The sequence below is a fragment of the Lontra canadensis genome, unplaced genomic scaffold (genome assembly GCF_010015895.1).
Source record: "Lontra canadensis isolate GAN:19392208 unplaced genomic scaffold, GSC_riverotter_1.0 scaffold9, whole genome shotgun sequence".
Taxonomy (NCBI): Eukaryota; Metazoa; Chordata; class Mammalia; order Carnivora; family Mustelidae; genus Lontra; species Lontra canadensis.
The window spans coordinates 6,196,213-6,221,625 of record NW_022631003.1 but is presented as its reverse complement, the minus strand read 5'-3'; the positions used below and the strand labels follow the sequence as shown (position 1 = coordinate 6,221,625).

At 38.0% G+C, this 25,413-nt stretch overlaps 1 protein-coding gene, 1 long non-coding RNA gene and 1 pseudogene across 7 annotated transcripts in view; 2 read left to right on the top strand and 1 right to left on the bottom strand.

Annotated features, from left to right (window-relative positions):
- OSBPL8 (oxysterol binding protein like 8) overlaps positions 1–15,451 on the bottom strand; it is a 156,578-nt gene extending 141,127 nt beyond the window's left edge. For all 4 annotated transcript variants that reach the window (XM_032854726.1, XM_032854727.1, XM_032854728.1 and 1 more), the window contains exon 1: positions 15,073–15,451. The gene's annotated coding sequence lies outside the window, so the exon portion shown is untranslated. The remainder of the gene's footprint in view (positions 1–15,072) is intronic.
- A 150-nt stretch (positions 15,452–15,601) lies between these two features.
- On the top strand, positions 15,602–22,750 carry LOC116866085. 3 transcript variants are annotated; one of them, XR_004382323.1, is made up of 3 exons: positions 15,602–15,800; positions 17,516–17,661; positions 22,541–22,750. It is a non-coding gene; the product is annotated as an uncharacterized LOC116866085 (long non-coding RNA). The 3 variants fall into 3 exon arrangements; XR_004382324.1 differs by having other exon boundaries at positions 15,602–15,919; XR_004382322.1 differs by having other exon boundaries at positions 15,602–15,930.
- Positions 22,751–22,805: 55 nt separating this feature from the next.
- Positions 22,806–24,056, top strand: LOC116866084 (annotated as a pseudogene).
- Positions 24,057–25,413: the final 1,357 nt, after the last annotated feature.

The window sequence follows — 25,413 nt, the reverse complement described above, 5'->3', positions numbered from 1 at the left end:
TCCCCCACTAGGTCAGCAAATTCTTATATTGCCCTATATTTCTTGCTTTTAGCACTCTCCACATGGTAATTACACAGTGAATTGTGCAATTAGTAGTTTGCTATCTATTCCACAGCTTCCCACAAATACAAGCTAAAAGAGGCCACATGTCTATCTAGTTCCCACTAAATTTTTAGACTCCTGCATAATGACCTGTTGAATTAATGGTCTTATAACATTATTTTGAAACCCAAAAAGGAAAAGTATTATTAAAAAGGGATTAGAGGGGTGCCTGGATGGCTCAGTGGGTTAAAACCTCTGCCTTCGGCTCAGGTCATGATCCCAGGGACCTGGGATTTAGCCTCACATCGGGTTCTCTGCTCAGCAGGGAACCTGCTTCCTCTTCTCTCTCTGCCTGCCTCTCTGCCTACTTGTGATCTTTGTCTGTCAAATAAATAAATAAAATCTTTAAAAAAGGGGGGGGATTAGAAGCATTTTTTTATTATCCTCTGATCCCACAAATAAGGAGGCTTCATTAAACTCCACTATCTGGAAGTTCAAAATCTAGAAAAATAACACCTTCAAAGGGTAAAATGAAATCTTCCTATCACAAGTTCCTATGCAGTCAGATATACAGATTACTGTTTAGTAACTGCACTAAAAAAGTACTAATATCTAAAAGCTATTCACTAATATATAAGTGTACAAGGCAGCCAAAGATAATTTTTGCACAAAAATAAATTTACATGTAAGCTTGCATCACAGTATACTCAGGTTTAGCAAGAGAAGTAGTTTTAGTTCACGCCAGAAAGTGGGATGGTGTAGCTGTCTAGAATTAAATCCTTATGTGGATACCACAAATTACATAATATTAATATAACCAGAATTAAATTACTGTGCAAATAAATGTTCTATAGATTGTCATCTCCTTTAAAATGGAAAGAGTATCTGCTATCTGTAATTGATTCATCAACTCTTTTTCTCTAAAGTGCATGCTAAGTCAGCATAGCACTAACCTAAGCGGCAAACACAACAGATATAACTACCTTAAGATATAACTTTAATATACTAGAATTTATAGCCAAATAAAGGTTAAACTCCATTCAGAGTAGTCATTTTTAGAGGCTATTTCAAGTTGTCATCACACAAAACATTTGCGACTGCTCTTTTCTAATCACTTCCTTAACTACCTTACAAGAGACATTAGGATAATAGGTTTTGTCTCCTTGGTCTGCTTATTTTTAACTAAAAATGACATTCCTCATTTTGAACCCTAATTTTATGTTTGAGACTTGGTTCAGAATGACTTCCCACTTTTCCACAGATCAAATCCATTCTCAAAGATGTCAACTGCCCCCACAGAATGTAGGTTAAAAGAATAAGGGAACACTGGGGTGGCTAAGTCAGTTAAGGATCTGACTCTGATTTTCACTAAGGTCATGGCCTCAGGGTGGTGAGATCGAGACCTACATTGGGCTCCACACTGGGAATGGAGCTGCTTGAGATTCTCTCTCCCTCTCCCCATCTCTCAAAAAAACAAACAAACAAAAAAAAACTGATGCTAAGCAGCCTAAGAAATACAGAAAGAATAGTTCCAAAAGTGTTTCTGAACAACAGTGACACTGCTGAAATAAATTCAAGATAACTCTGAATAGACACACCAATCATCTCTTAGATAAATATGTTCTATTATATTTATTTAAAAATCAGTCCCATTTCCACTTTGGGCACAATTCATGGATAGGCCTGATCCATGACTTCTAGTTTTCCTGAATAACAGATGCATTAAAGCATAAGCACATTTACTATAAACTAAAAGATTAAGAAATGAAACAAGTTTTAGAAATAAAACCTTGTGGTCTACTCTAATATGGTTTGCAGAGATAATATGGTATACTAAATAGAATATGAATATAGAATGAGATAGGCTCAACTTCTTACTTGGCCCCTTAGTAGCTACGTTAAGTGAGCATGCTATATGAACACGGAGTCTGTACAACATGAATAACAGCATCGGTAAAATGGTAGTAATACCATTATTTCAGAGCTATTATAAGGATATGGTCTAACTGGAATTCTAGCCCCTGACATCTTCAAGGAATCCTCAAAAGAATCTAAGAAGCTATCTGTTCCAAGTTCTCCATTTTACTAAGACCCACGAGACTAAGTGGTTTGCCAAGGTCACAGAGTTACTTAGTAGGAAAGACAATACTTTTGGCAGGTTTCTTATTCTCCCAGTGCATCTGTTTACTATATCAGTTAGTGTTTATAATGTTATGGTGTCCAAGCCTTTGACAGAGGGTTTCAAAGAGAGTTTGAGACAGTAACAAATCAAGACCACATAAGGGCAGTACTTACAAATATGATACTGGCAATCACGTATTAATAATTTAGTTCTATATATTAAATGTCTCTCTTGGATTTTAAGTCTTTTTTCTTAAAGCTAGGTATTTTAAATTACAGCTAAAAACTACCCGATTAGGCATAAATTTTCAGTTTCTTGAAAGGTTCTTTTTTAAGGAAAGTATGAACCTTGTCTTAAATCAAGATACTGGGAAAAAATAAACGTGCTTCTCATTTTTTAAGTGTGGCAACCGGTACAGTAAGCCAAAGAGTTACCTAATTTCCTAAAAGTAATGCCCATACTTCAGCTAAGAGTTCTTTATCAAGGATCAAAGCTCAAAATGCAAGATCTAAAATTAATTTGAGACAATCTAAAAAAATTTTATTATTGATTTTCTTATTCATTCCCAAAAACAGTTTCTTCATATTTTGATAGAGACTAAGAATGGCTTTCTATCTTGGACATAAAAGAAAAATAAGTATTTGAGTGCCTAACTCTGGCATCTAGGCCTAGATGCTTCTGGGTTTTGAATTCTAGGTATAAATTACCGCAACCAAAGTACTCATCATCTTTAATTTATCATGTAAGTAAACAAGACACATAATTACAGTTCTGCATGCTGAGTCAAAAAGGATCTATGAGAACCAATACAATTTTAATACTTTAAAAATGACTACCAAATATGCAAAACTATGGAGATAAGTCTCATATGGAAATTCTATTCTGAAAAGAAAACTGATAAATACAATGAAAAAATTCTTGAGAATTCTAAAAAAATATTTTCTGAATTTTAATTAAAATCATAATCTGCCTCATAGCCACAAAATGTATCACTGATTAATTTAATCTTCTGAGTATGAAGAGGCTAATTACTACTACCTTGAATTAAGATAACAGAAGAAATGAAATCCTACTTGTTAAAAAACTAAATATGTTAAGTAATCAACCTTTTAAATGAATCTCTATTTTTCCTGAGGAGTTTTCTCTCAAATAGTGACAGAATATTATTTTCTTTTAATTCCTACATCGTAATGATAAATTCTTGGGAAAATGAAGATATAAAAACCATAATTTCCCAAACAACCAAACCTTTGAAAGTAGTACAATATTATCTATATAATGCTAAAGATTATAGTTTAAAATTTCAGGAAGAGTAAGAAAAAGTACCAAAACTATAAACATAATCAAACAATAAAGGATACTGTAATGAGCCAATCAAGAAGGAAATTAATCATGACAACAGATATCTGAAAGGAAAAAATGTTAAGGATATGTAAAAAAGGTAAAGAAAGAGACCTAAGGTAAAACAACTACAACCTAATCTAATCTCTGAATTCTAAAAATAAAGAGTTTCACGGAATATAAAAGAAGCTCACAAATAATCAGTAAATAGATAACCACTGCATTAGGGAATACTTACAACACTGACTTCCCCTATATTAGGAATATATAAACATACATATATATATATATATATATATGTAGAAAGAAACTGCATAAGAGCCAATTTATTTTCTAAACTATTTTAATTTCAATTAAGTATTTACTATGAAGGTCCTATAAGATCTTATGTAATCACGTCAAATCTGGGGGTTTAACAAGCCGTCTGAATCACAACCCTTCTGACAAGATTTCAACAGCAAAGTCGTCAGCATTTCTTAAATCTGGATTGTAAAAAGTTCTGATTGCAGGAGAATTATAACTCTAATCATAAAAATACATTCCAGCATAGAAATCAGGGCTATAGAAGAAAGAATTACGAAGTCTCATGAGAGAAGACTTAAAAAGATTAATGGGGAAATGGAGCAATACCACAGAAAAGAAGGGAAAGAAACAGATGAATTTAAATTTATTTGCCCAGGATAACTTACGATCAATGTGGTACCTAAAGATTCAGGAAAAGGAGAGTGGGAAATAAAAAAGAGAACAGGCTGAAGAAATTTTCTAAGAATGCTGGGAAATTTTTATGAATATAAAATGAAAGGAGGAGATGAAAACTAAGGCCTTCAATGAACTAGCTAGGCAATTTAAATTCAACACTTAAACAGTACCAGAGATTATAAGGTAGAATAGAAAAAAAATGGAGAAAAGTATCAATAACTACTGAACCAAAGTAGCTATAACAATTAAAGCAGAGAAGTAAATAAAAAAAGAATAATACCTCACCAGCCTGCATACAGTTAAGAAACAGAAAATAAGTAAAGATACCTCAATAATCAAAATATCACAAGAGCCATGTGATAAAGCTAAAAGGCCATTCTCTGAAGCAAAGGCACTATTTTATGCACAATTCTAAATGGTGTTACTCAGTTTCCAAGTAGCAAAGTAGAAAATGGCAAGAAAATCGTAATATGTGCAAATTGGAGTAGATGACAAAAGAAAAGGAATTAGAAAAACTAAGAGGCAAACAAGAATTCAAAAAGAGTACAAGTTTTAGGACAAACTGGTATAGAGATATAAACACCTATATAAATCAATAATTAAGGAACAATACTGTATTTTAACAGTATCATGATAATTCCCATGAATATGCCTGCCTTTAAAAAATTAGTTCAAAAAAATAAATTGAAGAAATAAATAATTCAATAGTTCTATATACCTTAAGTTTAAGAAGCTAGAAAAGGACTATAATAAAAAAAATGGTAGACTATATATAAAATTTCCCTCCAGTTACCCCAACTATCCCATTGAAATAAAAACAATTCATACAGAAAAAAAAAATGTAAGAGCAAATAAATTTAAAATTGGAGATGGGGTAGAATGTGTGTATATGTATGTATATGTGTGTACAGAGATGGATAGATAAATAGATATAACAAGCAAACTACACCCTTGTTATACCTTGTAAGTGATGCAAAAAGGTGGGAACCCATATGTCTGACAGGACTCCAGAGAGGCATGACTGCAAACTACATGACACAGCAAAGGGTGAAAATAGTAGGGCCAAAACCAGAATTAAACATTACTTGACTGTCTAAGAAACAACTAACTACATTTCCCATCCCCCATCTCCATCTCCAAGCAACACCTAAGCAACTGACATTTACCCCCAGGTAAAAAGATATTCTGCTTTTCTCTAAGATAAATGAATTACTATAAGACTAAAGTGGCGATGCTGGCAAAGTAATAAACCTTTTTCATCAGACATTTAGAAGGCCCACAGGCTAGAAGCTAGCTCTTCTCCCTTCTACCCTAAAACAATGTTTGCCAAGAGACAGGCCCTACCCTGTACTGTCCAGCCCCTTAAGTGCTGTGGCCCCAATTCCTATTCTAATGCAAAACTAGTAGGGATAACAGCCCAAGGAACGGAGTGGGAGAAGGGTGACCCAGACCAGAAACACAGTCCTGCTTTCTGAAACATGAATGGACAACCAGGAAACACTAGTCATATAAGGAAAACTAAGCATGAAAAATAAGAATTACAAAAACACTTAAAGTGACCAGAGTAGAAAAATAGATAGTTGAGGGAACACAAGATATCTTTTTTTTTTTTTTAAGATTTTATTTATTTGTCAGAGAGAGAGAAGGCGTGCACACAACCATGGCAGCAGCAGGCAGAGGGAGAAGCAACACCCCCGCCCCCTCGCCCTGCCCTGAGCAAGAAGCCTGATGTGATCCCAGGACCTTAGGATCATGACTTGAGCAGAAGGCAGCAGATGCTTAACTGACTGAGCCACCCACGCATCCCCACAAGATACCTTTAAAAAATCTATTTTACATATTCTAAGACTAAAGGTAGTATTACAACTGAAACAGAAGAGAATGATAGGAAGAAAAGAAAAAGAGAACAAGAAAATTCATAGATTACCTGTCCCCAAAAAGTCAGCCAAAAAAACTAGGGGGAAAAAAATTCCCCTGCACATAGAGCAAAGAGATTCGCAAGATATGAAAGTAAAAATGAGACAAAAAGGATCAATCCACGAGACAGTATCTGCTTACTACTGGGGAAATAGATAACATGAAGGGAGAAAGACATCAAAAACATAATAGATAAGAAGTTCCTAGAGTTAGAAGAATCTCATTTAGACAATAAGGACAACTGAGTGCCTAGAAGAAACAACCAAAATAAAATTAAAAACCTTTATTCGGACAGAATAAAGAACAGATCACCTTATTAAAAAAACAAAACCCCACAAACCCACAGTGAATTAGATAACATATGGCTTCCTGGATGCTAGAAGACAATCAAGCAATGCTTTCAGAGTTCTTTTTTTTTTTTTTAAAGATTTTATTTTTTTGACAGACAGAGATCACAAGTAGGCAGAGTGGCAGGGAGAGAGAGAGGAGGAAGCAGGCTCCCCGCTGAGCAGAGAGCCTGATATGGGGCTCTATCTCAAGACCCTGGGACCATGACCCGAGCCGAAGGCAGAGGCTTTAACCCACTGAGCCACCCAGGCGCCCCAATGCTTTCAGAGTACTAAAGGAAAATTGCTTGCAACCTACAGTACAGTCAGTGCCCAGACAAGCTATCAGTCAAATATTAGACTAGGATGAAGACAACTTGTACATAGAGTAATTCAGAAAGTTTGCCTCTCACATTTTTTTCAGGATAATTCAGAAAGTTTGCCTCTCAAACACACTTTCTCAGGAAGATACTTGGGGACTCCAGAAAAAAAGATCAAATAAATTTAGGAAAAAAAAAAAAAAAAGATCTAAAATAAAATGGATTCAATTCAAAAGGAGATTCTCAGAAGAGACTTAAAAGGCAGCTAGTCCAAACTGAGGCAGAACTAGAGGCAACTCCAGAAAAATAGGGAACACACTATAAAATGCAATATGCTGAAGAGTTGAGGGGAAGAGGAAACTATAATAAAGGCAATCAAGAAAAAGGCTGGTTAGAAACACCAAGAAAGCAGGAAGTCATGTCCATTTCTTTTTTTAATTTAATGGCTAGATTTTGAGCAGTTAATACAATTAAGTAAAATAAAATCCACTAGACCTTGATTTTATTATGGACATGTTTCTTCAGGTGGCCTAAGGGTAGAAATCATAATCTGGGCATAGTACCAAGCCCAGCATTAACTAATATTTACAAGTCATAATATTGAAACTATTTATCGGTTTTCATAATTAAAGAGAACCTGTGGACATGACAGCTGGGGTTACAGATGGGGGCAGGGGAAAGGGTGTAATGTGTTTAAGTGATAAGAAGTTTGGGAAGAAAAGGAAAGAAAGAAAAAATGGAAAATTCAGATAATGTCTAAATCGATAAATTAATATGTGTAGATTAACATTCAATAGAAAGCAGTATGTTTTATAAAAACAACAGAGCTTCCTTTGTTGCATATTCACAAACATCCCCCATGAACTCCATCTTTTAGAATAAAGGTAAATGTCTTTCAGCTTAAAATAATTTTTCAGGTTAACTCAATTTTTAAGGCAGTAGTTCTCTACCAGGGGCGATTCTGCCTCCAGAGGACATTTAACAATGTCTGGAGACATTTTTGGTTGTATAATTAAGGGGAGTTGCTACTGGTATCTAATGGATAGAGGAACAGGATGCTGCTATACATGCCACAACGCAAAAGATGGCCACTCATAGCAAAGAATTATCTGACCCAAAATGTCAACAGTGCCAATTTGGAGAAACCTTGCTTTACAAGAACTTTTCCGACTTTTATAGAAAAATGTTTATAGTTTCTCACAGCTCCTCATTCTTATAATGGTATTTGGGCATAGTAGGAAAGTTTTCATGGGTGCAGTAAGTATTTATGATTGATCTGAATGTAGATCTATGGGCTCTACATTCTGTGTCCTCATGGGCTTCAGAGGTTTAGGAGAGTCATAATGGCCCATGTTGATGAATATTCTGGAACCAACATTCAATGGATGTTGGGAGCTCAACTACCCATTCCATGCAGCCCATGCTTACAGTAATTTTACACAACTGAAATTTCTCATTAAAATTACAACCTGGGGGCGCCTGGGTGGTTCAGTGGGTTAAGCCTCTGCCTTCAGCTCGGATCATGATCTTGGGGTCCTGGGATCGAGCCCCACATGGGGCTCTCTGCTCAGCGGGGAGCCTGCTTCCTCCTCTCTCTCTCTGCCTGTCTCTCTGCCTACTTGTGATCTCTCTCTGTCAAATAAATAAAAATAAAATTTAAAAAAATAAAATAAATAAAATAAAATTACAACCTGTGCACAACTTTTTCTACATGGTAATTTAAAGACTCTAGATCCTTCCACCCTCTAAGTGCTCCATATTTCTTGGACTAGAAAAAAGAAGTTAGAGAAAGAACACCTGCTTTTCTGTCACCTCTACCCAGAAGTGAAAACACATCATTTCCATTCACATTCCACTAGTAAAAATCAGTCACATACATGGCTCTACCTAGATGCAGAGAGGGATGACAAGGAAAGAGGACAAAATGACAGAAATGCATGCCTGGTTGAGTAACCACTTCCCAGTGTTCATTGTACTGAAGCAAGAGAAAACACAAATTTTGGTGGGCATTGCACCAAATTGGCAGTTGCCCTCCCCCCACCCCCAATCATTACTGCATGGTCTCTCCCTTCACAGTAGTAATCTAATAACAAGCTTGTTGGCTCCCACTGTTAACTTCTATTTCTTTCACTAGGATTTTCTGAAAACTTCTAGATCTCTTTCATACTATCTAAGAACCACTGGAAACTCATAGGGTGCATCTCTGGGCCTTACTCTGCCTCAACACACCATCTTCTTCCACTATCAGCACAGTAGGTCAGTGCCAGACCAGGTACTGGGCAATAAGGTACTAAGTGGCTGTAAAGGCTGTGAACTTAAGCAGTCTGGCTCTAAAGCCTGTGTTATTCTGCCTCTTTAGATTTCTAAAATAATAGGTAGTAAGAGAGTCCCTTCCAGGATCATTCATAAAGCATTCACATCTTACAAAGCAGTCTAAGAACTATTACAAATTCCCCACTATGATGCACAGCGCTATTTTTCTTTACTTCTGGATTGCTGACTTTAAATATTATAGTCCAAACAATAGGCAAAATTAAACAGTAAGCAAAGCTGGTCTTCAGAATTCCCTAACCCCACTCTGTACTGTAGAAGTGTACCCATGCCCTCATGTCCAAGGCATTCCACCTCCTTACTCCTACTCAGTAATAATGTTACTTAGAGTAGACTCCTTTCTCCCCAGATCTACCATACTCCCCATCAAAACTTATATACCAGACTGCATAAAATACAAATACAAATAAACTATGTAATCTGATAAACTAATCCTGCTAATATGTGGCATCTGGCAGCCAAAAAACAAGTTACTTTAATGGAAATTTCATTTGGAAATTTCAATAGATTTCAATTACACAGATCTGTGACCCTCAAATATCTCTACATAAAACCTATCCATACCATGTCTATGCATCAGTCTTACTCTTAGAAAGTATGAATTTTAAAAGTTTTTTTTTTTAAGATTTTATTTATTTATTTGACAGAGATCACAAGCAGAGAGGCAGGCAGAGAGGGGAAGGGAAGCAGGCTCCCCACTGAGCAGAGAGCCTGATCCAGGGCTCTCTATCCCAGGACCCTAGGACCATGACCTGAGCCGAAGGCAGAGGCTTTAATCCACTGAGCCAGTGAGGCGCCCCGAAAGTATGAATTTTAAAAATTTTAACAAGTCGCCTTAAAATACCATATCTACTATATTCTTATATTTCTAGTTTAGTTTGGAATTTCCTGGAGAGAAATTGGCAGCTGAACGAACAACAAATAATTTTTTGCTTTAGTGTAAGTATTTCCAAGATTTACAAAATAGGATGTCAAACACGTGTGAAATTTTTAAAAAATCGAGGCTATACGGCATCTTATTACAAAATATATTTTCATTTCAGATCATACAGTTGATATGGACATGAAGGTCAAGACTTGTCATAAGGGGCAACTGCAAATAAACTTTACAAGGCAGTATAATGTGGTGATTAAAAGGACAGGCTCTTAAATCAAAGCTCAGGTTAAACTTCTAATTCAAATCCTTTTGGTAGGCTCAACAACCTGCCACTTAGCTTCCCTGAGACTTTGGTTTAGTCCAAATCCTGGCTCCACTATCTACCACTTAATCTCTCAGTGCCGGAGGTTTAAAAAAGGAAAAAAAAAAAAATCTGATGGGGAGGGGGAGGTGCTCATTGTGAGGATTAAATGTGATAACATAGCAAATATTTCTAAACTTGTAACTGATACATAGTAATCAACACGTATTATTTAGTAGTAGTAGTAGTAGTAGTATTACCAACTATGCCTACTAAGACACCTTCAGGAGCTATAACAATCTCCTTCGGAATCTATCATGTTAACAACCCTAAATCAAAAAGTTTCTCCTTTTTATCTGAAAAGAGTCTTCAAGCTCAAAACCATTTGCTCTTTTTTTCAGTCTTTTGTGAATAAGGAAGGTGATGGGTAAATGGCTTCTTTTTCATTTTAAGACTCAAGACTCTTTAGTTTTTAAAATAATTCTCTTGCAAATATTATACACAAGATAGATTGCTCTGTGGATTATAAAGGCTATGAAGAGTTCACAAAATATAATGAAATTTTGAGATTTATAAAAGAACAGCTACCAGACCAAAAAGCTTAGATAAGAAATGAGGCAGAAGTCCATTAGCCTGATCAAGAAATATTGAATTCTAAAATAAAGCACAGCAGGTAGAGATCCTTCATGGTTTATAGTCACTCAAATCACTAAAAACACATAAAGGATACTTCTGGTAATTTTTTTTTTAACTTAATAGCAGGAAAATCCCGTTTCTTCACAACAATGAATAGATGGCACAATAGGCAATGGGATATTTCTTCAAAAACAAATTATCTAGGGAAGAAATGCCTAAAGGCTTAGATTTTCAGCCATACACATCCCTTACTTAAAGCTTTAAAAATCTGAGGCATCTAGCATTTCTGTGGTAACATTAAAGTAAAAAAGTTAGGCTTCATTTCTATCAGAAAACATTATGCTTCACTGAAAGAAAACTAAGCATCTAAAATTTTAATACTCAAAAATGTAAAGGTAATTTAAAGGGTCAAATCAAAGGTCAAGTAGATATTAGAGTTCATGATAAATACACCAACATATTTTTTAATAATCTAAAGGTTTTTTTTTCCCCCCCTGAGAGAGAATGAGAGCAAGCAAGCATGGTGGGGAGCAAAGGAGGGAGAGAGAATCCCAAGCAGGCTCCATGACCAGTGGAGCCTGACATGGGGCTCAATCCCACAACCCTGAGATCATGACCTGAGCCAAAATCAAGAGTCAGATGCTCAACTGAATGAGACACCCTGGCACCCCTGACAAAGATCTGTTTCAAACAATTTAACATGAAGTCCTCCTATGTGTTAGATCCCCTCCATATACATGATGTAATTTTATTCTCCCAACAACCAGAGTAAGGATTATTGTCCTTTTACAAATGAGGAAACTAAGGCCCAGAGATTTGCCTACACTTGCTTGTGTAAGATTTAATCAAAAATCTAATTCAAATTTTCTGACACCCCAGTTCAATGCTCTTGCTTTCACTATACCACTGTCACTTCCACAATTCAAGTACTCTAATCTTAGTTCTTATGAAGTATACTAATCTCTTCATCTGGGAGAGGCAACAGTTGTAAGGGGAGAAGAAAAATTATTCATAATGTCACCATGAAAGGGGAAAAGAAAAATTATTCATAATGTCACCAAAAAAAAAAAAAAAACCTCATTGTGCTTATTAATCCCACATGATTACTCCGTCCGATGTAAATGCTTTGTTCATACTGTCTACCCCCTTAAAACACCTGCTTATCTTCAGATACACAGCTTTAACCAAAATCTAACTCAAGAATTACTTCCCCTAAAAGAGCTTCCCAATTATGACCTGTTCCCTTCCTCTCAATCCAACATCCTTCCTTACCATCTCATTCCTTGTATCTATTCTGGACTACATTATCACACACTCCTCTGTTCTCCTGCCATATATTTGGAACTACACTTTTTTCATTCAGTAACTATTAAGCATTTGAAGAGCTAATGGTGAACAAAAAAGACAGGTCCTTGCTATCACAGATGATTTACATTGTTTGCATCTTTTAAAAAGGTAAAAATAAGATAGGGTAAAAGAGTATGATGTTCTACAAGGATTCCTTCCTTACAAGGTCTCTGAAGAAACCTTTCTCGCTTGCGTACTTGGTAACATTTTTCTGGGAGGAAAAATTCCTACTGTCACAACTTTCAGATGAGACCTTCAATTTAATGCCTTCAAAGAAATATGTGGGAGTGAGGAACCAAGGTAGAAAGAAGGATAGATCTAAAATCTTTCAAGGGTTTCCAACGTAGGAACGTAAATCTACATCTACACATTAGTCCAGACATCCCTTCCTGAGTCCCATCCACAAGAAAATGATACTATAGCCACAACTGCTCCAATCGAGCATCTCCACCAATCTCCTTGCACCCAGCCACTTTAATGCAGTACTCAGAGACTTTTTAATTCATGTTATATTTATGGATTACATGTACAATCATATTCAAAAAAATAAGGTAAGACATATGCCTTCTACAAGATCACGGCTATAAATGCATTCAGCTTTGGATATTATAAATATTCAACCGTAACACTTCAGATATTGCTATTAGCATAAGACTTTTCCACAAAATCAGAAAACTACGTATAAGTATCATCCCTTACTCTGTCAATCATGTTCCAAGTAACCTGCTCTTGAAGGATTATTTATAAACCAAAACAAGTTTAAATGTACTAACAGTACTCACTAAAGAAATTCTGCAATTTGTCTTTTAACAAGACAGATACTTTTGTAATGAAAATTTAATAAAATCATGTTATCATTTTTTTCTTAAATCAAAACTAAAATATAACTTCATTACACAGAATTGTAATTTATTTATCCCCAGAGTGTAAGGGTTTTCCATTAAAAAATGAACCAAGAAACTAGATCTTGCCAAATTTATAAGTGCCATAAATGTGCTGCTGTAAAAACCATATTTGATTGCCTTGAAAATGTAATAGTACTCTAACTTAAAAAGGTCAGCACCTTTTTCAGATCACAGATACCATATTAATATTCAACAAGAAAGAAACCACGACCCTTTTTAAATTAAACAACCAGTTCCAAGCAGCTGTGTACAATGTATGTGGCTCAAACAGTCCACATGGAATTTGACCGCAACAACCTAATCTCCATAATTAAAGACCTAAAAGGTAGTTCTTATGTTTCATCTATTCCCTTTCCCAGTACTTTGAACAGGCATATTACAGTCATTCCATACATAGTTGGTATCAAAAAAGGGGCAACAAATACTTGAAATTAGCTGTACTTTCTATAAAGGACAAACCATACCCTTACTCTCCCTTTCCCAACCTGTTCTATAAAATTAGCATGATCAGGGGCGCCTGGGTGGCTCAGTGGGTTAAGCCGCTGCCTTCAGCTCAGGTCATGATCTCAGGGTCCTGGGATCGAGTCCCGCATCGGGCTCTCTGCTCAGCAAGAAGCCTGCTTGCTTCCCTCTCTCTCTCTGCCTGACTCTCCGTCTACTTGTGATCTCTGTCTGTCAAATAAATAAATAAAATCTTTAAAAAAAAAAAAATTAGCATGATCATAATTCCACTGTAAAACAGGTTTCTAGCAAGCATAAAAATTGACCACAGTCTCTTAACATGATCAACTGCAGACAACAGCTGACGGAATGGAGAAAATCTAACAAGCAATTCATCCACATTCCTCTACAATCCTTGTTTTGAAATCCTAAGAGGCAAAAACAAAAAACAAAACAAAAACAAAAACAACAAACCCACATTTTTAAATGATTATGTGAAAAGACCTTAAGTGGCACTAATTTGAGGTTAACTTTCAAGGGAAGTTAATAAAAACTAATAACCCCACTATAGTATTCTCATACTAATCAGAAGTCACTCAAAGTCCTCTAGCATTAGAAAGGCAAAAACTTCATTAAATTATTTAACACAAATATGCTTATAATATTATCAGATAAGTTTTCCCATCTGTTTGAGGGGTCCAAGTTATCTATCATTTCAGACAATATTTAGATAAAATGAAACTAGGCAAGTTCCCTAAAGCAGATGTCTCTCATAAAGAAGAGTGTTATATGACTTTTGTGAATGGAAAATCTGCGTATACTGTTGCTTCACTCAGCTGGTCTCGAGTGGGCGGCTCAATGAACCAGAAGCGTGCTCCTTGTGAAGCTCCTAAGAACCTGAGTCCACTCCTGAGAAAGGACTCAGAAACAAACATTACATTTAAAAGTACGACAAAGGCTTTGTCTTCCTCCTACATTACAAGTCGGCCACAGGAACTGAGTTTAGAGGAACGACACCGTGTCACTCGGCTCTGTATGGGCGGGTGCGGTTGCGGTGCGCGGCACAGCCTCCTCCGAGGCTGTCACAGGAAAACCGAAGCCTCGCCTTAACCGCGCCAAGTGACAAAGCACCAGCTCTCCCCCGCGCGGGGGCTTCCGGCGAGACCCAGCCGTCCGCCCAAACTTCGGGAGGAGGCACTCAGGGTGGTCAGAAAGCTCTCACCACCCCCGGGCCCCTGACTTGGCTTTGTAAGGTTTGCACACGCACGTACTGTGGGCCCCAAAACACTCCACCCCCGCCGGCCTTTGGAATCCCCCACTCCAAAAAGGGACAAAGAAGCTGAAGAGGAACTTCGGCGCGGGGAGCTCCCGCCGAGCCGAGCTCAAAACGTGGGGATAAGGGAGTGCAGTCGCCCAGGAGGGTGCAGACCCGTCGGCCCCCGACTCAGGGACGGGCGTGACACTCACCGGTGCGGAGCCCCCGGAGAGGCGGGCAGCAGAGGGCCGGTTCCTCCGGGGCCCTGCAGGCGCCCGGGCGGACACCAACTTCTCTCGGCTGCTGTAGCCGGCGGGAGCTAGGGCGCGAGCCCAGACCGAGGGCGCTGGCTCGCTGCCGCGGAGACGCTGCCGGCTCTGCACGAGAGGGGAGCGGGAACTCCGGGTCCGCGGTCCTCTGGCCAGGGCGGGATCCCCCTTCCCCTCGTCTGCCCGATTCTCGCTGCGGCTCTTGGCGCGGTAAAACCTAACGCCACAGCCGCTCGGGCTACCGCTCCCACCACCCCCCTGCCCGGAGCTCGTCGCGGCCTAATGTTGTCATCGGCCGCGTCGCCGCCTCTCTGGGAACTTGGAGCCTCCGAGATACTTCACATCCGAGCGCCTTCCCTTTCCAGGCCCCGCCCCGCAGCTCGCGCGCTCCAGCCAACCCCCCCCCTTCCCGTCACGTGACAGAGTGCGGAGGCGGCCGCGGAATCGCCTCTCTTTCGGGCATGGCGGTGACTCGCGCGGGAGCAACTGTCAACACCTTGTTCTGCCAGAGTCTTATCGCCGCCGAATTGCCTCCGCATACCCGAAGGCGGCTTCGGAATGCGAGACCACCGCCTTCCGCCCCACGCCTGTAACCTGCCGAGGCGAGGCCTTCTGGACCGGTCTTACAGGGCCCCGTCTAATCTGAGGAGACTGCACAGTGCAGGTCCCTGGTGAGGGCTTAGGACCCCACGCCCACTCGGAGGCGTGAGGGTGACGCCCGCCTCCTCAGCCCTGGCTTGGCTAAAGTTTTAGCCAAACAAAGGAAAAAAGAAGGCATCGTGGTGTCTGGGTGAAAAAGCAGTAACTAATTCTTCCGATTTCTAGTAGCACGTTAATTTGTGGCATTTAATTTACTGTTTTCCTCATTAGAGGTTTTTATTTTTGAGGAAAGGATGGTGCGTTTCAATCATGCTGGGATGAAAATAGCCTAGCAAACTTATTTTTGTTCCTAATCAGTTTCGGCATCCTTCGTGCCAGTTTTGCAGTCATTAAGTCTTACACTGTGTTAGGTTGGTGGCAGTTGAAACAGATAACACAGGATTTTGGCAATTTGTTCCATTTTTAAAATAAAGACTAATCCTCCCCGCCCCCCAAGTACCTTAACTTTTGGACATACCTTTTGCCTCACTTTTAAACCATGGTCCGAGAAACTCTCACCCCCACCCCTCAACACTGGTGAGGAGGAGAAAAGAATATGCTGGACACCGGAGGAAAAGCAACAATACAGAAATGAGGGGGGTAGAAAAGCAAAAAGATCATAATCAAACCCTGTGAACAATGAAAGCACGTGAGAAAGCTTTCTCGGTTTGCAAGTCATTTTTACTTTTGGCCCAGAACTAAGGGTTTTTGCTTAAGCAAGTCTTACACCCTCATTACATTTTCTTAATATGACATCAAAAAGCTTTCTGATCAGCTGGATACTTTGAAATGAATAAGCAATAGAGTTTGGCCTGTTTAAATCATTATGATTAATGTATTTTATGGGTACACTAAGAAACAGACTTTAAGACTCACCATTAGTTCATGTTACTCAAGACAGAAAAACACTGCCAATTAAACTATGCCATGCCACTGATATTTTTAGGATACATCTTGAATTCAGAGATTGTTAAATGTGTAAAACAATGAGTCTTAGAATCTGTGAGACGTAATGAGCTGGTGTTCCAATGAAGAAAAGATTCTACAGGTTCTGTTCTGAACTCTGAGATAATTGTAGTTCAAATAAATATGTGAGACATGTATTATTCTGTGAATGACACTATTTCAGCAAAGCTAGTAACTTTGGAGTTTGTCAGTAAATTGAAACCTGTCTCCTATTTTCTAGAGAAGTATTTTTTATACAGACTCAAAAATTAATTTATTTTTTAATGAAATAAGCTAGAATTGAATAGAATATAAAGACCAGACTACATACTTAGTGTGAACAAGAAATTGCTCTGTGAAATTTTTGTTTCATTTGTGGGGAAGGATAAGAGTGTGTCCTATGTTGTGATTTAAATTGTTTCTTATTGTGAGGTGCAGTCAAATAGATTTGAAAAAGAATACTCTTAGAGCACAAATAACACACAAAATATACACTCTGGGCTATGTCTCTTTGGTACTTTTCCTTTACTTTGGGAACTAAAACTAAAGATTAGAAAGAGAAGGCAAATTACCTTGACAATCCTCTCCTGCCTCAGCCCAAATTTCTTACACAGGCAGTAGAAAATAAATGGTCTTTTTCCGGAAAAGGAAGCACCCTTCTGGAAGCAAGGTGGCCTTGGTTATAGACTTTGCTAATTAGACGTTTGACTAGATGAATTACTCTCTGCATTTCAAATTCTGGTAAAAGTAGGAAGTTGGACTATATGCTGTTTAGCCAATGTTACTCAACCTTTTTTTTCAGTGATGATATTCACATTTGAAACAAATAGCCATTGTATACTCAGGACAGTGCAAATTCTTATCAGACTAGTTAAAACTCCTATCAACCACACTAAAAAAAAAAATCAGAATGCAAATTCATGAAACTAAAGATATGGAACAACAAATGTAAGTATATCTTTTGCAGTTGTCTGTATTTTAACTGTTGCTAATAATAATTGCTTGCCATGGATGATGATTTTGACATACCTCACAACTGATTGCAACAAAATGATGTATCAATATATTCAAATTCAGAAAGACATACTTTTCAGATCCTTTCAAATCTAATATTCTATGATTCCAGGAAATGATCATTCAATCTAGCATTTGTGATATAATCACAACATAAACAGAAACTGTAATATGTGATCCTGCTCTATAATTGAGAAATATCCTGTAACTCTCATTTGCTATGTTGAGATACCCTACAAGTTTTCTACTCTTAAAATAATTTTTAAGAATAACATTTTTGAGGGGCGCTTGGGTGGCTCAGTGGGTTAAAGCCTCTACCTTCGGCTCAGGTCATGATCCTAGGATCCTGGGATCAAGCCCCGCATCAAGCCCCGCATCACATCATCAGGGTCTCTGCTCAGCAGGGAGCCTGCTTCCACCTCTTTCTCTGCCTGCCTCCCTGCCTACTTGTGATCTCTGCCTGTCAAATAAATAAAATCTTTGAAAAAAAAAAAACATTTTTGAACAAAACTTTTTATTAAAACTATGCACTTTTATTATAACTATCCAATTTTAACTCCAATGAGAATTAATCTCTTATTGCCCAGTGTTTAATTAATTATACATTTCTGAGAATGAGAAGTTCTTTTTCCAAATCGGTTAAAGCACTGACAGGCATGATAATTTTTCCCACAGAATATGTATGAACCCTGACCTAAAATGAGAGAGATTGGCTTGAGGTTGTTTTTTGTTTTACCTTTAGCCTTTCCATTTAGACATCTGTGTTGCCAAAAATTGCTGATGAGGATTTTCTATTAAAATGCTCATTTTCTCAAAGAAGATTAAGAGTAACCTTAAACATGAATAAGGTATTGAACACAATAAGATTGTGGTAGATTATATTTATTACCCTTGGCCCTGTAACTTGCTCTAGCCAGTGGTTTATAAACAGATGCAATACATGCTAACTACTTTAAATTTTAGTGCAACATTCAGGTCAATCTCTTAGTCTCATGCTGCCTGCCATGAGAAAGGCATTTTTCAAATAGGCTATCAGAATGAGAAAATACATGGAGCAGACCTGCAATTTACCTTTACCCTGGAGCAATACAGTAGTAGCAACTGATTTGCTGCTACTAACATGAAATAAGAATAAATCATAAATATTTGTTACAGAGATTTTGAATTTATTATGTAGTATAATCTCACAAGTCAGGTTAAGTGCATGTAAACTAACAGATTAGTGGTTCAAAGGCTAAATGTACTGTAGAACAATATTACTCTTCTATTTAGTAAAATAAAGTAATAGGCACTTACAAAATAGTCACCTAGATATTTGGTAAGCACCCAACTAAAAATTTATATGAAAAAGTAGTCTATGGGTCAGGCCAGGTGGAGGTATTCAATCAGTGGGGGCGCATACTGTCTCCTACCTGCCAAGGAGTATGGGCCCCGCCCTTTGGGCACATTTTGGGTGCCAATTCTGAACTAGGTGATGGTTGGTTCAAATGTCTACTAGGGTAAATTGTAATTCAGTTGGTCGCCTAGCATCACTGTGGAGTTTCCTGTGTGTGTTACAATCTCATTGGCCACCTGTGTGTGGCTAGGCCCTATCGCATAGCCTTTGCTCTATAAAGGTTAGTCTGGAAAGCAGGGAGGGGTCGTCCTCTCTGTAGGGGCGGCCCCAACTGGTCTGTTTGACGGTTGGTCTGATTCCTGATGCTTGGCATGAAATAAAGCTTTGCTTGACCTTCAAAAAAAAAAGTAGTCTATTTATAATATCTGAAGATTTGCTTACAAAATATTTACGTATTGATGCAGGGCTCAATCCTAGGACCCTGAGATCGTGACTTGAGCTGAAGCCAAGAGTTGGGTGCTTAACCAACCAAGCCACCCAGGCACCCCGAGCAGCTCACATTTTAAAAAATAACAAGCACAGAAGAAAATGAGACACCATTGGTAAGAAACAGTGAACATAGATAGCATAAACATATTCAAAAGGACTTTACATACTGAAATTACACATAGACTGTAAAATAACTATATAAAATATGAATAAAAGACAACCTTGAAAATATGTACAGAGAACAAGAGAGTACAAAGAATAACTAAAGGTGTTTTTTGTAAAATAGAATTTAAAAAATTAAAAAATATAAATTATTAAAATTTAAAACTCAGTAGACATGTTTAATAGCCTATTTGACATAGCAGAAGTACAATTTAGTGAACTGGGAGATAGAGATGAAGAAATTGGCCAAATTCAATAGAAAAAAGAAAAATAAATGAAAAATGCTAAAGAGACTTTAAGTGACATGGAAGACATTGTGAGAAAGTCTGAAATAAATCAGTACTCCAAAAGAATAGGAAATAGGAAAGAGAAAATATGGCAAAACAGTCCCTGTTAAGATAATGGTTGAAAACTTCCCAGAACTGATGAAAGAAAGACTCTAACCCACAGACTTAGGAAATCCCCAGCAAGTTAAAGAATAATAAATCTACACTTATATATATGATAGTAAAACTGTCAAACACCAAAAACAAAAAAAGAAAACTTTAAAAGTAGAAGGTTAAAAAAAAATAGATTATACTCAAAATATCTGGTAATTGGCTTTCCTCAAGAGAATCAGAAGACAGTGAAAAAATGTCTTCAGTGGGCTACAAGAAAATGACTGTCAGCCTAGAATTCAATGCCCACTGAAGAGATTTTTTTTTTTTTTAAAGATTTTATTTATTTATTTGACAGACAGAGATCACGAGTAGGCAGAGAAGCAGGCAGAGAGAGGAGGAAGCAGGCTCCCGGCTGAGTAGAGAGCCTGACGCGGGGTTCGATCCCAGAACCCTGGGATCATGACCTGAGCTGAAGGCAGAGGCTTTAATCCACTGAGCCACCCAGGCGCCCCTGAAGAGATCTTTAAGAATGAAGCCAAAATGAAGGCATTTTTCAGGCAAGCAAAAGCAGAGTTTGCTGCTAATATTGATTCTCACTAATAGAAAGTCTAAAGAAATTTCTTTCTACAGAAAAAAATGAAATCATCCCAATTAAAAGGTCTGAAAGTTAAGACTAAAGGAGCAGCATTGAAAGTGTTAAATATTTGCATGAATCTAAAAACCATTGACTATGCAAAACAGAATTGTTAAAAATAATTAATAATATTTTTAAAAGAAAAAATAGCAATTATCATATTCCTAGCATCAGAGTAAGTCCAATCAGATTCTTATTTTATACCTACTATTAAACAGACCTCATCAGACCAAGTATTTTATCCATTTGTATTATTTTCATCTGGTATATGCCCTTAAAAGCAAAAATACTAAACATTTCCATTTTTTTCCCCTCTTTTCCGGTCCATTTAGCCAAAACTGTGTTAATGTTTTAGCGGTATTCTCTTTTTAAATAACTCTCCTGATGTAGCATTTTAAATATTTTTCTTCATGACATTTTTATTTCAAATTTGCCTAATGTACCAGTGAAGATGATTTATTAATAATCAGATTAAGAAATTAACACATATTTTGGAGATCACAATTTAGAGTAATAAAAAACAGAATTACATACTATTTTTCAAATAACTATGAAGCATTAATGAGTCCCACCATAGAAGTCTAAAAATGAAAGTTCATCATAACAAATTATATAATTATGTATTCACAGGTTAAGAACAATTAACTCTTATTGAAAAGCTCTGCCTACTCTTTCCACCCACATTGCCTTTTCAATGTTCATGCTATGACTTTTTAACACCATCTCTGGATATAGTTAGAAATCTATGCTCAGGATTTAAAGATTGACTCCTGAGTTTTAATTAAGCTCAGAGGGCATCCTGAACTCCAAATAAATTTTTATAAAGGAAGAAGAACCCATTTCTCTCTGATATCTGCCTAGCCTGCACATTCCCAGTTGTAAATATGTTCTTCATTTCAATTTCAAGAGAGTGTATAAAAAGCTATTTATCATAGTTATGTAAACATGTAAAGCATAGGACACATAATTCCTTAATTTCTGAAGTTGTGGTAACTACAATGCAAAGAAATTATACCTTACTTTTTTTTTTAACCAAAGCTTTACTCTTTCTTTTCCTCAGCCACATAAGATTATTCGAAACATATTTACTTTTATAATACTTTCCTGAGAAAACCAAATCATAATTTCACTGCACAATGTCCAAATGACTTTCATTACCTTATATATATATTTTTTAAAGATTTTATTTATTTATTTGACAGAGAGAGACAGAGCGGCATCACAAGTAGGCAGAGCATCAGGCAGAGAGAGAGGGGGAAGCAGGCTCCCTGCTGAACAGAAAGCCCGATATGGGACTCGGTCCCAGGACCCTGAGATCGTGACCTGAGCTGAAGGCAGAGGCTTTAACCCACTGAGCCACCCAGGCGCCCCTATTTTTTAACGTATAAGAGATTATATATTGCTAGAATAGATTATTCCAGTTAGCTTTCTCATACCTGTGTTTATACATCCATAAACTTTCTGATAGTTCACAAGTAATGCATATAAACCAGACTGTACATTAATTCTTTCAACTTAATAAGTTACTGGTTTTTACTGTGTCCAAGGCTCATCCTATTTACAAAAAAATTATTTAAGTATCTGTAGTTTACTTCACCTCTTTTCTGAAATGAATGGGAAGCTAGCAAGAGGCCTCACTCTACAGTGTTTCAAAACTGCCATTTGTGCTCTTCTCTCCTAGCAATGAAGGTGCCATACGTACAACATTATCAGGTAGCAGCCATCTACCCACCTCTCCCAACAAGGACAGGAGCTACCTAGATGACTTTTGTCAAATCTCCTACTAGTTATTTATTTTTCTGATTCTTCCAGAACACTGGTGCCCAGAGGTGACAAGGTGAAGAAAGAAGACACCGTCCCTATATTCCAGTAATGTCTGTCCAAAGCATTCTTGTCCAGTTCATCCCTTGGTTCTAGGCCCTGTTGATATTTTCCCATAGTTGTTCTCAGTCAGTTCCTATGGGAACATAACTTACTGGTATTATACGCACAGACAGCTGAGACCAGATTTCCAATCCATTCCCCAGCTATTTCCTTTAACCCCTAATCCCTATAACACCCTCCTGGAACAGGAGAATTTTCCAGACAGGAGAGAATGGAACATGAGTGGGCCTGATAACTGGGGCAGTGAAAGAGGGGTATTTCATCAGTGGAAGCATGAGCAGAAATGGGCAGGGAGGAAGATGCAGAGCAGTGGGTGCTGGAGAGCGAGGTGGCTTCATGGTCAAAGGACCAGATCTTGATCTAGGCCCACGTGTAGATCTAGATGAAGACTCTGGCAATGTGCAATTTAAGCTTAAATGACAATGCGATTCTAGATGATCTGGCAGACTTCATTAAGCAGTGTGAAGTTGTTAAGATGAACAAGAGAACTAGACAACCCATGATCCATATCTACTTGGACAACGAAACAGGAAAGCCCAAAGGCGGTGCTAGAGTGTCCTGTGAAGACCCACCAGCTGTCAAGGTTGCCATGGAGTGGTTTGATGGGAAAGATTTTCAAGGGAGCAAACTTAAGGTTTCTCTTGCTAAGAAGCAGCCTCCGATGAACAGCATGCCTGGTAGTATGCCTCCCCGTGAGGGCAGAAGGATGTCAAAGTCACTCTGGAGGTCCAGGTAGTCCACAAGGGCCTGGGGGTCCCATGGGTCACATGAGAGACCGAGGAGGAGACAGAAGTGACTTTCCCTCAAGAGGGTCCCAGAGTTTCTAAGGGAACCCATCCAGAGGAGGAAACATCCAGCACAGAGCTGGAGACTGGCAGTGTCCCAATCCAGGGTATGGAAACCAGAACTTCGCCTGGAGAACAGAATGAACCATTCTAAGGTCCCAGAGCCTGAAGGCTTCCTTCCACTACCCTTCCCACCACTGGGTGGTGACTGTGGCAGAGGCAGCCCTAGTGGCAGGCAGGGAGGAAGAAGTGGCCTCATGAGCTATGGTGGTCAGTGTGGGATGTTCAAAAATGGTCATGGTGGAGAAAGAGGTGGCTTTCTGGTGGCTGCAGCATGGACAGAGGTGACATTGGTGAAGGAAGATGGGGTGACCCTAATGGGTCCCCTGGACCTTTGATGGAACAGATGGGAAGAAGACGACATGGGGGTGAAAGACCTGGAAAAATGATAAAGGCGAGCACCATCAGGAACACAGAGACCAAACCTACTAGATGCAGAGACCCTGAAGAGCTTCACTGACTACAGATTTATTTTTAAACCATAACATGTTTTAAATTTATAATTCCATATTTATAATATTGGCCACAACATTATGATTATTCCTTGTCTGTACTGTCGTATTTTTCAATATTTGTGAGGAAACATTTAAACAAGTTAAATGGTAGTGTGCTGTTTTTTTCCTTCTTTTAAAGATGGTTGTTTAAGGATGCCTGGGTGGCTTAGTCATTAAACATCTGCCTTTGGCTCGGGTCATGATCCCAGGACCCTGGGATCGAGCCCAGCATTAGGCTTCTGCTCAGAGGGAGGCCTGTTTCTCCTTCTCCTCATTCCCCTGCTTGTGTTCCCTTTCTGCTATGTTTCCCTCTGTTAAATAAATAAATAAAATCTTTAAATAAGTAAATAAAGGTGGTTGTTTAAAATAAGACTAAATAATGGAAACCCCTTGTGAACATGCTCAGTATCATTGTGGAGGACCAAGAGGGCCTCTAATTATAACAGTGTTCATGGTTGTGATGTTCTATTTTTATTTAATAAACATTACAAATGTTTATTAAAAAAAATAGACTCATCAGACATATCAACCAAATGCAGTATGTGGACCTCTTTTAGATTGTTTCAAATCACTTTTATAAAAGACACTATTGAGACAATCAGGGAGATATTAATACTTGTTGGATATTACATGATATCAAGGAATTATTATTAATTATCTTAGGTATAATAATATGTGATTATGTTTTTTTTAATGTCTCGTTTCTTAGAGGTACATACTGTATAATTGGGCCCCTACTTTAAAGGAAAAAAAACCCATGTTCAAATTATGTCACTTTCTTTTCTCTATCTGTAGGTCAAATCCATGGGAATGTACTCTACAATTACTACTTGTTATTTTCTACCCTTAAGACAGTAATCATTTACTCTTTGTCATTTCTATTTTTTAAGATTTTATTTATTTGAGAGAGAATGAGAAAGATCATGAGCAGGGAGAGGGAGAAACAGACTCCCTGCCAAGCAGGAAGCCCCATGCAGGGCTCAATCCCAGGACCCCAAGATCACAACCTAAGCTGAAGACTTAACTGACTGAGCCACCCAGGTTCCCCACGTCTATGACTATTTTTTGGTAAAAGTATTCAAATCAAAAGCAACTCATGCGGGGCACCTGTGTGGCTCAGTGGTTTGAGCCTCTGCCTTTGGCTCAGGTCATGATCCCAGGGTCCTGGGATCGAGCCCTGCATTGGGCTCTCTGCTCAGCAGGGAGCCTGTTTCCCTTCCTCTCTCTCTGCCTGCTTGTGATCTCTCTCTGTCAAATAAATAAATAAAAATCTTAAAAAAAATAAAAAGCAACTCATGCTATCTGTTATTTGCTCCAAACCTCTATTAAACCACTGTGAAAGGTCAAATAGCTCATGACCTATGGTAAATAAATCTGATTAAGCACATTAACATGTTCAAATTTATATAAAGCATTCTGCAAATACAGATTACTCTAGAGATGCTAAGAAGCAGATGTACTG